Source organism: Gossypium arboreum, chromosome 11 (assembly GCF_025698485.1).
Source record: "Gossypium arboreum isolate Shixiya-1 chromosome 11, ASM2569848v2, whole genome shotgun sequence".
In the NCBI taxonomy this organism is placed as follows: domain Eukaryota; kingdom Viridiplantae; phylum Streptophyta; class Magnoliopsida; order Malvales; family Malvaceae; genus Gossypium; species Gossypium arboreum.
In genome coordinates, this window is record NC_069080.1 from 80,335,188 (window position 1) to 80,346,418 (window position 11,231).

Below are 11,231 nucleotides of genomic sequence, written 5' to 3' on the forward strand. Positions count from 1 at the left end.
ATTCTAAAAGAGGCTCATGGTGGACTCGTGCCATGCATCTGGAGGGAATAAGTTATACCGAGACTTGCGAGAGGTGTCTTGGTGGCGGATTAAAGCGAGAGGTGACTGAATTTGTTGGGAAATGTCGGCGTGCCCGCGAGTTAAGGCCGAGCACCAAGCGCCGTCGGGATTATCGCAACGGTGAAAATTCCACTATGGAAGTGGGAAAGAGTAACAATGGACTTTGTGAGTGGGTTACCTTTGACACCCACCAAGAAAGATTCGGTGTGGGTAGTTGTGGATAGGTTAACAAAATCTGCTCATTTCATACCTGTTCGTACCGACTACTCACTACAAAAGTTGGCTAAGCTATATATGGCGGAGGTAGTGCGACTGCATGGAGTGCCAGTGTCAATAATCTCTGATCAAGACCCTAGGTTTACGTCTCGATTTTGGCGGAAGTTGCAAGAAGCGTTGGGAACACGATTGGATTTTAGCATCGCTTTTCACCTGATGCAGATGGACAATCGAGAAAGGGTTATTCGAGTTCGGAAGATATGTTGAGAGGTTGTATCATCGATTTTGTGGAAGTTGGGAGGACTACTTACCATTGGCGAGTTTGCGTACAATAACAGCTATCAATCAAGTATTGAGATGGCACCATATGAAGCGCTTTATGGGCGAAGATGTCGTGCGCCGACGTGTTGGACGAGTTGGGTGAGCGACGAGTGCTTGGACCGGAATTGGTGGCGGAACTCGAAAGCAAGGTTAAGGCGATAAGGGTTCGGTTAAAGGCGTCCGATAGACGAAGTCGTATCGGATTTGAAGCGCAAAGAGATTGAGTTATTTGTGGGGATATGGTTTTCTTGAAGGTATCCCTTGGAAGAAAATTTTGAGATTTGGTAAGAAGGGTAAATGAGCCCACGGTTTATTGGGCCTTACCGAGTTGTTAAGCGGGTTGGACGGTGGCTTATCACTAGAGTTGCCACGAACGCGCATCGTATCCACGACATTTTCATGTATCCATGTTGAGGCGGTATCGATCGACCCAACTCATATCATACCGATTCTTTGAAATTGAAATACAACTAGATTTAACCTTGAAGAGGAACTGTGCAAATACTTGATCGTGACATCAAGATGTTGAGAAGGAAATCAATTCCACTAGTGAAAGTACTTTGGAGAAACCATGGCAAGGAGAAAGCTACCGGGAGGCGAGGAGGCTATGCAAAGAACAATACCCTCAACTGTTACGATAAGGTAAAATTTCGAGGTCGAAATTTCTTTAAGGAGGGTAGAGTTGTAACATCCGATTTTCGGGTTTATTCGCGATTTTCAATATTTTGTAAAGATTTTTAAAATTTTGTATTTGGATGTGGAATTAGTATTTTGAGTAGGTAAATGGGCTTATAGAAGGCCCATGAGTTGGCCAAAACCAGTTGAATTTTGGAATTTTAGACTTAGGAGTTAGGGGTTACGGCTAAGTGGCCTTAAGTGGAGTGATGGGTAAATTGCATCACAAAAGAGCCTTGGTTAAGTGGCAAGGGTGGCGCCACTAGGCTCCTAGAAAAGTGGCGTGTGGAGCTTTGGGAAGGCAAGGGATCGATTCCTGTGTTGGCAAATAGATGCATTTATTTTTTAGTGCGGGAGGGTAAGTGTTGGAGTTGGTGGATTACGCTAAAGGAGAGTTGGATCGGTTTAAATGCTTGGATTATGGAGGGATAAGGGAGAGATTTAAGGATTTGGATGAGGCTAGGAGTTGGCGAATTATGGGAATTGAAGAGGGAAAAATCGGCGGGGGCTATGTTGTTAGTATTTCGGCACTTAGGGTATTGAGTGGTACCGCTTTTCTTCCTTTAACACCTTAGGGTTGTTTTTCCTCTCTTTTTCCTCTCTAGCCAAAACTACCACCTCCCTATTCCTCTTCTTCTATTTTTTCTTTCTTCTTCTTCAAAACTATTCATCATACCTGCTATTCATCAATACTTTTGCGAATCCATAAAAGCCAAAATCCTGTGATCATTGCTTGTGCCGATTTCTTCAAAGCCGTGTTCTCCTATGTTCTTTTGTTTTATTAATTTGCAAGTATCTTTTCTTAATCCTAGATCTCGATCGCAATTCTACTTCAAGGTTGTAGCCCCACATTATCATCTTCTTCATCATACAAAAGCGAAAAACTATAGATTTGGGGGCTTATAGCGAAACTTCAAGACTTTGGGGAATCGAGTTCTACCGTCGTTTGATAGATAAATCTACACTAGATTGCGTGGAAATCAAGTGGGAGTAAGGGTAAGTACGTATCATCTCGGATCTGTTCTTATTTTGCAAAGTTAAGAAAAGCGAAATCCCTAAAATTAGGGAGGTCATCGATTTGGGCATATGGCTCTAAGAGTCTTTAATCGATGTTTTCTTTCGGTGACTAGAGTCTTCTTAAGCGTTGAATCTAAGGCGTGGTTCATTGGAGCAATCGGATTCGAGCTAACTATCGATTTTGGCAAAAGGTAAGGTTTCAAAGGTTTTAGGGATATGGTTCGATCATGGATAAGTAAGTTTTGGGGTTTAGTGATTATGGTTTGTAAATAAGAACTGTGCTAATAAATTGTAGGACATCGAAGGGATCTCGAAGCGATCGTCATGAATCGGTGTGTCTAACACCCTTTCTTAGTTCAATTAAGAAAAGCGAAATGCCAAAATCCGGCATTTCATGGTCATGTAAGTATGTGAATGCTCTCAAGTCATAGAGGAATTGTTAGATCTGCACCGCAAGGTGGTAAGCACGTTCGCGTGATGCTTTAGCGTATTTCAAAAAAGGGGCTTGATGGGCCAAAAGCGGGCCCAATGGGCTTACTGGACCAATATGGGTAAGAGATGGGCGAATTAGCTTGTTAGGTAGATGGTGGAATCAAATTGCATAAAACGATAAAATTATGAATTAGCTTGTGCGATGGCGTAGATCACGAAATTACCCTAAAGAGCAAAATTACCAAATTACCCCTAAAGAGCAAAATTACCGATATACCCTAGGGTTTTAAGTTGGTGAATCGCTTGATTGATTACTCTGTATTTTGCATGATATACATTTATTAATATCATTGCATGGGATTGGGGTATTAATGGAGGAAATCTTGAAAGTGGTTCATCCACGTCTTGGAGGCTTTGCCTCAATCGATCGAATTTGAGTGCGTTCTTTTAAATGTGGTGTGTAGGTTTGGGTGGGTTGAGATATTCCCACATGGTGTGTAGGGCTGATGCAGGCGGTGTAGCGGTTGGTGGGTTGAGTAGTCTCCCAGATGGGCTTGCATTCATTGTTTCATTGATACTCATATTCTTGAATCGGCCTATGGGCCACACTGTTATGTAAAAGGGCTAAGGCCTTGCTCTTGTGATTCGAAAAGGGCTTGACCTCTTGTCTCGATATCTGAATAGGGCTTAGGCCCAATGGGCTCGAGCTGAATTGGGCTTTGGATGGGTTTCTGTATACACCGAGTTTTCCAAACTCACCCCTTCCTCTTCCCTCCTTGCGGTGAGCCCTAGTTGGTGGACTTGGAGTCAAGGGATTCAGAGTGGCCATGAAGATGGATTGCCAATTTTAAATAAGTTTAGCATTTAATTTGGATTATTTTATTTTATTATGTTTAAAGTTGTAATAAGGCCGCTCTTTTAATTATTTTTATTTTGGGGATTATTAAACCGGTTAGCACTAGGGTTCGTTTTATAAAAACTACTTGATTTTTAAAAGATCACGATGACGCATAAAGTTTCCATAAAGTAAATGTTTTCAAGGAAATAAATATTTTAAACAAACGTTTTCAACTTAAACATTTTCTTAAGACGGACATAATCAAACGATTTTCTCAAAATTATACGAGATGTTAGAGTGTGGCAATGGTGGTGTGCATGTCTAGGATTGGATCCGGAAGAGCTTGGTACTTAAGCGGTCCGAGCGGACTCACCTCCTCTTTTCTTGGTTTCCTACCGGTGCATGACTTCTATTCACTTTAACCCGCCTTTAAAAGTGTCTTTTACAACCCCAACTCAGCTTTTCCAAACTAAGTAATACAGAATGTTTGAACGCATCAATGTGGCGCATCAGATCCGGTCATAACGTCTAGGCCGGGTTTGGGGTGTTACAATAGTTGAATAGTCGACTCGTTTTATTCGAAATCCGTCCGAGGTAAGTCAAATTACAATTACGTGTTAATTAAAATAAATTCTGCACATATAAATTGTAATCTATATCGGATGGCCTTGAGTGCCTAACGAATATGTTTGGAGTAAAGTATGATAATATGTTAATATCTGAAAAGCTCTGTACGTTTCTAAGAAAAGTTGACATCTGTCTGAGACATCGTGTAAGACGTATGCGGGACACGAGCCTCTATTAAGATTTACGACGTACCATGTCCGGGAAATCGACATCGATGTCGATTTAGTGTAAGACCTTATGCAGGGACAGAGGCATCGATATTCAATTACATGTATTGTGGGCATTGTACTTGTTTATGAGCATCTATATAGTTTCTGACCCATCTGATGATAGCGTACGAAATATGAGATTGAGTATATGAGATGTATAACCTATGCAGGTACATTTGTATCGTAATAAATTTTTGAATAAGAAAAACTCTATCTTTGTGAACTATGTATGGAAATGAAGCATGACATATATGCAAACAAATGAGTATGGTTAAGTTTATGAATTATTGTATGAAATGGTTATGAATCTATATGGTTGAATAGTATTTATATGCTTTAGTAGTTAGACCAATTGTATTTGGCTTACTAAGCTCTTTGTAGCTTACTCTGTGTGCTTACTGTCTGTTTTACAGTTATCGTAGCTACTAAAGGCTGGGGGATAGTCGAGGATTGTCACCACACTATCGATCTCATTTTGGTACTCTTGAAAGTGTAAATATTTTAAAGTATGGTATGTATAGGGTAGAAAGTCTTTGTATTAAGTTTTGATGGGTATATATTATGCCATGAGAGTTGGCTAGCAAATGAAATGTTGTATATGGTTTTAGTATTTGGTTGATGGTGCAAAATGATGTATGGTTGTAGTGTTTTATGAGCTAATATGTTTTTGTTATAATGAAGCAAGTTTTGAACATGGAATTGGTTGAAAATTGTTGTATGATTGTTGTTTAATATGGCTTGTAGGAATGACCCACAAAGGGGTGGCAAATTGGCTTAAACCAAGCCTGCATTGTGCCACACAGCCATAGCAAATGGACGTGTTTGTTGGCCGCGGGCTCAAGTCAGTAGCTAACTAAGAATCACACGGTCGTGGCACACAGGCGTGTCTGTTGCCCATAGGAATAAGTCAGTATATAAGCTCTATTTTGGCACGGCTGGTTCTCATGGGCGTGTCTGATGCTCGTCTGGCCTGGTCACATGGGCGTGTGACCTCTTTAGAATTGAAAATTTTTAAAAGTTCTGAGCTTTATGAATGTGTTCAGTTTAGTCCCGAATGTCTCCTAAAAGTACATTTTAGGTCTCGTAGACCATCTTAGGAGATGATTCCTTATGAAATGATGTTATATGATATTTGTGATTCTAAATTGGTTTGAAATGTTCTGTCTGTCTGGTAATGCCTCGTAACCCTAATTCGATGTCGGTTACGAGTTAAGGGTGTTATATTTTATTGGATCAGTGATATGGTTTAGTCGGTTCTAGGACTACCATAGCGTATATGAGTCTAGCTATACGTGCCATATATCTGAGTCGATGATAGTGTAATGACTCCTGACTTTGAAATGTACTTTTATATAGCAAATGGATCCGATAGCTGTAGCTGACAATGTTGAAAGCAATGCGCCTGCTCCCGCGCAAGGGATGGTGCAAGCTGATTCTAGACCGGCTATGAGTAGCCGTGATGGTGAGGCTAAGCATCCCTTCTATCAGATAATGAATGAATGGCTCAGCCAATACATTAGAACCAATCCGACTGTACAGCAACCTCCACCTCTGGTTAATCCTTCTCAAACTCCTAATATACCATGAGTGAATCTGGTACAGTTGAGTAGACCACCGGTTGATAAGATTAGAAAGTATGGGGCTGAAGAGTTCCGAGCTACAACGAATGATGATGCTGAAAGAGCCAAATTCTGGTGAGAAAATACAATACGAATGTTTGATAAAATGTCTCTGAGTCAGGAGAAATGTGTTAAATGTGTCGTTTCACTTCTAAGAGATACAGCGCATCATTGGTGGAAAACTTTAATATCTGTGGTTCCGAGTGAATGGGTTATTTGGGATTTCTTCCAACCTAAATTCTGGAAGAAATACTTTAGCTAGAGATTCATTGATTAGAAACGTAAAGAGTTTCTCGAGCTTAAACAGGGCTGTATGTCTGTTACTGAATACGAACGTGAATTTGTAAGATTGAGCCAGTATGCTCTGGAATGTGTATCGAATTAAGAAATAATGTGCAAAAAGTTTGAAGATGGACTAAATGAAGTTATCCGTCTGTTAGTTGGGATTTTGGAAATTAAAGAAATGGTAGTGCTCGTTGAGCGAGCATGTAAAGCTGAAGAATTAAGTAAAGAGAAAAGAAAAGCTAATTCTGAGGCTAGAAATGCTAGAAAGAGATCTTCGAGTAAATCATTTTAATCTATGTTAAAGAAATTCCAAGATGATTAAAGCCGTCCAAATGCTAATGTGGGACATTCAAACCGAGATCGAACTAGATTGTATTCAAACTTCAGAGTCCTTGCTACTTCTGTTGCAAGTGTTGGGAATGTCTAATCTGAGAGACCTAAATGTAAACATTATGGTAAAAGACATCCGGGAAATTGTAGATTGAATGATCGAGCCTATTTCAGATGTGGATCTCTGGACCATTTTGTAAAAGATTGTTTTGGACCTGCTAAGAGAGAGAATGTACAAAATCTGAGATTGAGTAACACCTCAACTATGGGTAGACCTTCCAGAGATTCGAGAAATGCAAGTGGTGGTCAAAGAGCTACTAAGGACACTGTTGTTAGATCTGAGGCTAGGGCACCTGCCAAAGCATATGCTATCCGAGCTCATGAGGAAGCCTCATCTTCAGACGTGATTATTGGTACTTTTACTCTTTATGATACTTCTGTGATTGCATTGATAGACCCTGGATCGACGCATTCTTATATCTATATGAATTTAGTGCAGAGCGAGACTTTGCCTGTAGAGTCTTATGAATTCGTAATTAGAGTATCATACCCGTTAGACAAAAGTGTCCTGGTTGATAAAGTCTGCAAGAATTGCCCGTTAATGGTTTGATATGTTTGTTTTCCTGCTAATCTGATGCTTTTACATTTGACGAATTTGACATAATTCTGGGAATGGATTGGCTAACTTTGCATGATGCTATTGTGAATTGCAAATGAAAAGTCATTAATTTGAGGTGTAAGAATGATAAGATAATTCGAATTGAGTCTAGCGATCTCAATGGATTACTAGCTGTGATATTTGCAATGAAAGCAAAGAAATTTGTAAAGAAAGGCCGTGAAGCCTACTTAGCTTATGTGTTAGACTCGAAAATGGATGATAGGAAAGTTGAATCAGTGTCTGTTGTCTGTGAATTCTCTGATGTGTTTCCTCAAGAACTACCTGGTTTGCCTCCGATTGTAGAAGTTGAGTTTGGCATTGAATTAGTACCTGGTACTACTCCGATTTCGATAGCTCCATATAGAATGGCTCCGACAGAGTTAAAAGAATTAAAATCTCAGTTGCAAGAATTGACTAATCGAGGGTTTGCTAGACCGAGTTTTTCACCATGGGGTCCTCCTATTTTGTTTGTGAAATAGAAAGATGGCACAATGAGAATGTGTATTGATTACCGACAGCTTAATAAAGGGAATGTAAAGAACAAATACCCTTTGCCTAGAATTGATGATTTATTCGATCAGTTGAAAGATGCTACTATATTTTCAAAGGTAAATTTGAGATCGGGTTACTATCAGTTGCAGGTAAAGGACTCTGACATTCTGAAAACTGCTTTCAGAACGAGGTACGGACATTATGAATTTTTAGTTTTGCCTTTTGGTTTAACGAATGCACCTACTGTATTTATGGATTTAATGAATAGAATTTTCGGACCGTATCTTGATCAATTTGTTATTTTATTCATTGATGATATTTTGATTTATTCACGTGATGAATCTGAGCATGCTGAACATTTGAAAATAGTGCTATAGACTCTGCGAGATAAACAGTTGTATTCAAAGCTTAGTAAATGTGAATTCTGGTTGCGAGAAGTTGGTTTTCTAGATCATATTGTATCAGCATCCGGTATCCGAGTTGATGTGAGTAAGATTTCAACTATTTTGGATTGGAAGCCTCCGAGGAATGTACTGAAGTCCGCAGTTTTCTAGGCCCTGTCGGTTACTACAGACGATTTGTAAAATATTTCTCTATGATAGCAACTTTGTTGACAAAATTGCCTCAAAAAGATGTGAAATTTGAATGGTCTAAGAAATGTCAGAAAAGTTTTGATTGGTACAACCTAAGTCAGGTAAAGAATTTGTTGTTTACAGCGATGCTTCGTTGAATGGATTAGGTTGTGTTTTAATGCAAGAACGAAAATTTGTTGCTTATGCTTCGAGACAGTTGAAGCCGCATGAGAAGAACTATCCAACACACAACCTTAAGTTTCCTACCATCGTGTTTGCTTTGAAGATCTGGCCTCACTATCTGTTTGGTGAAAAATGTCACATGTTTTCTAATCATAAAAGTCTGAAATATTTAATGATGCAAAAAGACTTGAATCAACGACAGAGAATATGGTTAGAACTGTTAAAAGATTACGAACTTGTGATTGATTATCATCTGGGAAAAGCAAATGTTGTTGATGATACTTTGAGTCGAAAATCGTTATTTGCAATGAATGCTCATTTAGTTTTGTCTGATGATGGTTCAGTTTTAGCTGAATTAAAAGTGAGACCTTTGTTTCTACAACAGATTATCGAAGCTTCGAAATTTGATAATGAGATTATGGCAAAACGAACTCAATGTAATTCTGATTCTGATTCTGAATTCCGAATAGATGATGATGACTGTCTGAGGTTCAGAAATAGACTTTGTGTTCTAAGAAATCCGGAGTTGATTCAAATGATTTTGTGTGAAGCTCACAATAGTAGATTTTCTGTACATCCGGGGAGTATGAAAATGTATAATGATCTGAAGAAGCATTATTGGTGGTCCGGAATGAAAAGAGATATCTCTGATTTTGTTTCTAAATGTTTAATCTGTCAGCAAGTTAAAGCTGAGCATCAGGTGCCATCTGGGTTATTACAACCGATTATGATTTCGGAATGGAAATGGGATAGAGTGACCATGGATTTTGTTTCAGGTTTGCCTTTGTCTCCGAAAAAGAAAGACACAATTTGGGTTGTAGTTGATCGTTTGACGAAATCAGCCCATTTTATTCCGATTCAGTTTGATTATTCGCTTGATAAGCTAACTGAGTTGTATATTTCTGATATTGTGAGATTGCATGGTGTGCCATTGTCAATAGTGTATGATAGAGACCCGAGATTTACATTGCGATTCTAGAAGAAATTGCAAGATGCTCTGGGTACTAAATTGCATTTTAGCACTGCTTTTCATCCACAAACAGATGGTCAATCAGAACGGACTATTTAGAAATCGAGGATATGTTTAGATGTTGCATTCTCGAGTTTGGAGGTGTGTGGGAACAATATCTACCTTTGATTGAATTCGCTTATAATAATAGTTTTCAATCCAGCATCTAAATGACACCGTACAAAGCCTTGTATGTTAGAAAGTGTAGAACTCCGTTATACTGGTCTAATCTCAGTGAGAATAAGATTTACAGTGTTGATCTGATAAAAGAAACAGAACAAAAAAGTGAAAGTAATCCGAGATAGTCTAAAAGCTACCTCTGATCGTCAGAAATCAGATGCAGATTTGAAACGAAAAGATATTGAATTTGAGATCGGTGATAAAGTGTTTCTGAAAGTATTTCTGTGGGGGAAACTGTTCCGATTTAACAATAAGGGCAAGTTGAGTCCGAGGTTCATCGGACCATATGAAATCATCGAACAAGTTTGGTCGGTTGCTTATAGATTGAGGCTACCATCTGAGTTAGAAAAGATTCATAATGTGTTTCACGTATCAATGCTTCGATGATACAGATCTGATCCTTCGCATGTAATTTCACCGTCTGAGATTGAAATTCAGTCTGATATGACTTACGAAGAAAAGCCGATCCGTATTTTAGCTCGTGAGGTTAAAGAGTTGCAAAACAAGAAAATTCAATTGGTTAAAGTGATGTGGCATTGACACGGTGTTGAAGAGACAACATGGGAGTCTGAAGATTCTATGAAGCAACAATATCCAAATCTGTTTAATGGTAAGATTTTCGGGGACGAAAATCCCTAAGAGGGGAGAATTATAACAGTCCGGTTTTGACTATAGTCGGAATAGTGGTTTCGTGACTACAACTCCAAGTCCAAAAAATATTTTAATATTATTTTCTATGTCCGTGATATGTGAATTTACATCTGTGAAAATTTCTATGACTTAATTTGTCTGTTTCTGTGCTTAATTATGAAAAAAGGATTAAATCTCGTAAAGTGTAAAAGTTGAGTGCTAGATGTTAAAGCACCTACTTAGCTTGGCTTTTAAATAAAGGTCCTTGCATGTCAATTGGACCATTATACTAATGTATGGACAAATATGGACATGAGTTGGTAGAAATTAATGTTATGTCATTAAGGGTAAAATGGTAAAAGGTGATTATAATGTTATAATAATAAAATGAAAACATGAAATTGGCCTTATTATCATGCATATACCCTAAAATAAAAGAAAAAAAAAAAAGAAAGCCATTTTTAGGTTTCGACACTTTGATTGCTTGATTAAGGTACGATTTAAATCCTTTTTTGATAATTTCTACGTTTCTGTGATTGTTGCTTCGTGTTCTTCAAAATCCATGTCTTAATTTCTCTTTCTATTAAAGATTTCATGAAATCCATTGTTGATATCATGAGTTTTGTGATGTTTTTCAATGAATTATGAAGGCTTGGTAGATGGTTCATAAGTTTTGTCTTTGAGTTTTTGATGAAATTAAGCTATTTGGGTTAAATTTTGAAAATGAGGTTTTGAAGGACTAAATTGTGAATTAAACATGTTGTATGGGCTTATATAGAAGCCATGAAAATTTGGCTAGCCCTTGTTGCAAAGAAATTTTGCATATTTGTGATTTTATAAAAAATAGACTAAATTGTCAAAGTGTGAAAATGTAAGGG